The following is a 6,000-nucleotide window of genomic DNA, read 5'->3' as shown; positions in this document are numbered from 1 at the left end:
GTTAAGCTTTATCTTATACTTTTTGAGGATGTTGAAAGTTTCCTCCAAGTTGTGGATGTGGTCTGGCCTCTGCTTACCCTTTACCATGATGTCGTCGACATAGACCTCTATGGTTACCCCAATTTTCTTTTTGAACATTATGTTTACTAACATTTAGTAAGTGCTTCCCACGTTCTTAAGGCCAAAGGGCATGACCTTGTAGCAGTATGTGCCTTGCTCGATCACAAACGCAATTTTCTTCTTGTTGGGCTCATACATGGTTATTTGGTTGTAGCCAGAGTATGCGTCCAAGAAGCTGATCAGCTAGTTTCCAGAAGTTAAATATACCAATAGATCGATTCGAGGGACATGATAAGGATGTTTTGGGCATGCTTTGTTGAGGTTGGTGTAGTCTACGCAAACCCTCCATTTGCCCTTCTCTTTCTTCATGACTAGTACGACTTTGGCAAGCCATGCTGAGTGTGCTACCTTTTCTATGAATTTGGCTTCCAATAACTTGTCATTTTTCGCCTTGATGATTGCTACTCGCTCAGGTGCGAAATGTCTTCTCTTTTGGATCACCGGTTTGGCAGCGAGGTCAACGTGCAGCTTGTGGCAGGCTACCTTGGGGTTGATGCCGGGCATGTCGGACGGTGACCATGCAAAAACGTCTTGGTTTTCCCTAAGGAAAGCCATAAGTAATTTTTTCTCGGCTGGGCTTAGACGTGAGCCGATTATAGCCGTCTTTTTTGGCTGCTGGGGATCAAGAACTATGTCTTCGGTGTCCTCTTCGGGTTTCCATCCTATCTCGTCTGCTCGGGAGCCATTTCCTTGATCCGCTTACTGTAATTGCTATTTGGTAGACTCTTCGTCCCTTTGAACTTCGGTAGCCTCCACGATAGTAAATGTCTTCTTCTTTGACTATTTCAACACTTGCATAGTGCATCGTTGGGATGCGGCCTGGTCAAACTTAATATCTCCGACTCCTCCTTCAGGGATGCAGAATCAGATTTTTTTGATACTTGACGGAAGTGACGACATCCAGCTTGATCAACCAAGGTCTCCCAAGAATCCCATTATATGGAGATGGGTCGCTTAAGATCGTGAACATCTGCTTTGAGACAACTGGCGGTGTTTTCACGTCAAGTGTTATGTGGTTGATGGCAGTTGAGGTGTGCCCGTTGAATTTGGTGAGTATCTCTACTCAGCGTATGATTGTGCTTTCCAGGCTCATCTTCTAAATGGCTAAGAGTTGAAGTAGGTTGACTGCATTTCCATTGTCAATCATGATCCTGTCGACTATAACATAGGCTAGTTGGACATATATTATTAATGCATCGTCATGTGGGAAACGACGCCTTTTGGATCCTGCTCGGTGAAGCCAATGATGGGTTCAGGTTGTATATCGACTACTTGAACCTATGAAACTAGTAGAGCCTGCTGGATTTTTTTTTTTTGGAGTTGTTAGTGGCCCCCAAGTGCTCGGATTCGGTGAAGATGTCGTTGATTCGAATCGTCTTGGTTGGTGGCTCCTCGTCATTGTCTGCATTCCTTCTAGGCTGCACAGTTAGCTTGTCTAAGTATCTATCGACCTTGCCTTTTTTCACGAGCTTTTCTAGGTAGTTCTTGGAAGTGTAGCAGTCGTCGGTTGTGTGACCGAGACCTCGATGGAATGCGTAGTACTTGGTGTGGTCCAACTTGGAAGTATATCCTTTTGATTGTTTCGGCAGCTTGAACCATGGCTCGTTCTTGATGTCACGAAAGATTTGATGGATCGAAATTGAGAATTTAGAATAGTTTTTGGTTATCGGGCTTTCTTTAGTCGTGGGTTGGTCCCTATACTTGGCCTCCTGCCTGCCCTTGATGGACTGATTCCTGTCCTCTTTCCTTTGAACCATTGCCGACTCTTTTCGAGGCTGCTCGGGCGCTTTTTCTACTCGTCGAGCCTCGTCCTAAAGTGCATGCTTCTCTGCTAGAGCAAAGAAACCTGCTAGAGTTAGATCTTCTTTCATGATCATTTTTCCGAACATTAGGTGGTCTATTGGGAGTCTTTTTTGGAAGGTTATAATTGCTATCCAGTTGTCGTATCCGACGATCTTTTCCTTTTTTGCTTTGAACCTCTTCTTGTAGTCGCGAAACGACTCCATTGGGTTTTTCTTCACGTTGAACAAGTGTTCGAACTTTTTCTTGATCGAGCGGTATGATGAGTATTCTTTGGTGAAAACCAAGGAAAGATCATCAAAATTATGGATGGATCGTGGTGGCAAGGTGTGAAACCAATCTTGTGCCTCGCCTTGTAGAGTGGTGGCAAATATTTTGCACATAACGACATCGTTGTTCTGATAAAGGAACATCGCGCTTTAGTAGTGATTTAAGTACATCTCTGGATCTCCATCTCCTTTGAAAGATATGAAGTGCAGCATGCTAAACTTATGTGGAGGCTCTGCTTGTTTGATCTCATCCGTGAAGGATGACTTGCTCATGTTGGTCATATCCCGCCGTAGTGCTTGATCGACCACTTTGTTGCGTTGGAAATCACGCAATCGTTCGTTGGTGAGTCTCTCTACCTCTTATTAGATTTGCCTTTGTTGGGGGTAGCAGAGCTCTCGGCTGCCCTTGGTCTTGATCTTCTGGTCTAGGCTGCTTTTTTATGCTGTCGGCTTGTCCATGCTGCCGCGGTGGTGCATGTGGTTCATTCCTAGCAGGCAAGGGAATTCTTTGCAGGCTGCTGGCTGAACTTGAGCCAGATTAAGTGACTGCTTCTTTCCATCTGTTGTGTTGCCTACTCCGATAAGATGTGGAAGTTGTTCCTTGTGGGCCTAGCCGCAAATGAATGTTTTGCCTGGAAGGCTACTCATGTTGATCATTGGTGTGGTCCCAACCATGAGTGTATACTTGCCCGTGGGCCTAGTCGATAGTGCATGCTCTTCTGCGCGCTAAGACGGGAGTATACGCTATCTCGGGAGCCCAATCGGGAATGTACGCTGCCCAAATGGTTGGTTCGTGGCTGGTTGAATGGCTGTTTGCCGGAACGCTACTAGAGAGATTCCTTATCTGCCCTTGTCTTACTTTGGGACACCTCGTCTGGGGGGTGTTGGATCTCGGTGCGTTGCAAAAGCTAATTTACCAAGGTTATCTGTTGTGCAAGGGCACTCGTCAACCCTATGACTTGTTGGGACAAGTGTTGTTCACCATTCAGATTGGAAGAGCTTGGAAGGAATGTGCCTCATTGAGTAGTGGAAGGGTGATAGACTCCGGGTGCTAGATTTGAGTTAGGAAATGTCAAATTTGCGGAGAAATGTGTGTGAGAATGCCCCCGGCTCGATGGTTGAGATATTCTTGAGCCGACTTGGGTTGCTTGGGAAACCACGGGAACAGGTTGGGTTACGGGAGCAGATTGGGCCACAAGAGTGGTCTGCTCGGCATGTGATGCACACGGGTACGAGGCTTAGGCTTGGCTTAGCAACTTGTTAGGCTCGCGTTGGGCGTGGACTGACATGGCTTAGGTCGTGGCCTTAGTGCCGTGAGCCTTGGATGGCACGGCTTGGGCTTACTTAGATGGCACGGCTCGGGCCGTGGTGGTGACACCATGGACCTCGCCACGAGTGGCTACCGTGGTGGCCATCGTGGTGGTTCCCGTGGTGAAAGCTCGTGGTTGTGGTGCCGCTGCACTTATTGTCACATTTAGCCTCGTGGATTGCCACGGTCTTATCTCTTGAATATTGGAATTTTCACTTGTTGAATTTTCTAAATTTCTAGCCATTGCAGTTCTCTTTTACGTTTTGTCAAAGAATTTTCGCAAATAAAAATTCTAATAATAAAAACGTATGAAAAATCTACAAATGGACAAGAATATAGAAAAACCTTGGATGCGAGAGTTTTCTACGAGTGTGGAACTGAACTCTTAATGAAAGCACCAATTTGTGGATGCAAATTTCTTCCTCCTTGATCTTGGAAAAAAATTGCACCTACAAAACAAACAACACCTTAGGTCAAGGCCAAGAGCCTCACATGCCCACGATGAATTGGGAGGGGGGCCTTTGGCCAAAGAACCTCCGATGCCAAAGTTAGAATGTTGAGGGAAAATTGTTTGGAGAATTTAGAGAATTTAGCAAGAGAATTGGAATTGGGTTTTGGACAGAATGAGAGAGGATCGGCCATTTGGCTCTCTTTGTGGGCTAGGTTCTTGATTTGTGTTTAATTGGGTATAATTGAATAATTAAGTAATTAATTAGCCAATCAATAGAATAATTGCCTAATTGATTAGCTAATTAATATAATAAAAAGGAAAAGATTTGTGAGTTACCTTGTGGAGAGGATTTGATGAGGATGGATGAAATAAGTTTTGAATAGTTATCTATTTTGGGGCACTTTTGACTTGGTTGAGGGATGATTGCCAGCTACTCGTGCGTAGGAATCCTGATATGCCTCAAGGGTATTTTTGTCCTTTTCTTATCCAAAAATCCATTTGTCGCCTCTTGATTATTTTTGGCTCCACAATCCCGAGTGACTAATTATATGAACTAACCCCTGTAACCCAATCATCCCAGTTTCCCCATTTCTTAGTCGTCTTGCCAAAACCCTTCGTCACCAATCCCAAATTACCCTAAAAGAGATTGTGCACTATGGGCTCGCCCGAGACTTGATACCTACTAAGAGTTTGGCTCAACTACACAAAAGCTCTTTTCCAACTACCCTTGTTTCCAGATTTCCAATCTCAACACTGAAGTTCCAACCACATCTTAGAACATGAGTGATGCACGAATATGTCATTTCATCTTTCACGTGTATCATGGCATATCATCAACGAATAGCATTTCATCAATAATTCCACAACTAATAAAAAGTAACCACTCAAAAGAAGCATTTATCCAGTTAGCATCATATCACATTAATCAACCAATGGGATGAATAATAATATAGCATTCCATGAAATTTAATATAATCAATCTCCGTAAAAATCTGTCGTATTTCTCGTACCTGAATTCCAAAGCAAGCAAGCAAGCAATGCCCCTTACCAATACCTCGATTAAACACAAGCACCACTATAACTGGAGTCCCTGATCCAACAATTAAAACATATTACGATATAATCCCTACATATTGTAACCAATACATAATCCTTTAATTTGGGTTCCCATTTTAGGCTTAATATCACTTTATCTCAGTTGGACCCTTAAACATTTTTCTTTCTTTTTTAGGTCCTCAAACATTTCTCAATTATGCTGCCTTGCTGGAAAAGCAGTAAGTTTCTGCCCTTAAACAATTTCTTAAATCACAGTTTTGCCCCAAACTTTCAGAGGACTGTAAAATGGCCCCAAATCTGAAAATTATATTTCAGTTTGGTCCCTGTGATGTATATTTAAACTAACCTAAATAATAAATTAATTTAAACCAAATTAAACTCGCAAGCGCACGAATCAATTGTAGTAATATATGCAAATACGAGGTCAATCCCACGGGGATTGCTTTAACTCCAATATTTAACCGATTAATCACGCTAGACTTAATTAAACAAACAAAGGATAGATTGAATTGAATAATTGAGTAATTGATTAAAACTAAAATTAACAAGAAAAAGAAAAGACAATTAACTAAAACAAACACACGACGCAAGAAAGTCTAAGGTTATGAATCCACCAATAACAATCCTATTTACTTTTCCTAGAGCCAATTACTATCCAATTACCATGCCAATGTTCAAGGTTGTTCTTTCTAAGGTATGAATTAATCCGTTGTCAGGCATCAACTCTTGTATCTCTACATGATAACTATATCCTATTGGTTAGGCATACAATTAAACACATAAAAACCCATTAAGCGTAGAAGAATCATGTCAACCAAGTAGGACTAGCTTCATATTGGTCATCCTCACTAGTTTGTCTACTCTTCTTAATCTTAGTTCCAATAAACCTAATTGATATTGGTCATCCTCATAGATTTATCTAAATCTCTAGATGCAAAATTCCTAACGGTGATTAGTCATTAGAAACCCGAATCTAGAATAAAATACCCACAAAG

Source organism: the organism of the source record quoted next, unplaced genomic scaffold, assembly GCF_019419815.1.
Source record: "Pyrus x bretschneideri cultivar Hongxiangsu unplaced genomic scaffold, Pyrus_bretschneideri_v1 Contig10, whole genome shotgun sequence".
Lineage (NCBI taxonomy): Eukaryota > Viridiplantae > Streptophyta > Magnoliopsida > Rosales > Rosaceae > Pyrus > Pyrus x bretschneideri.
Note: the sequence above shows the minus strand (reverse complement) of the source record.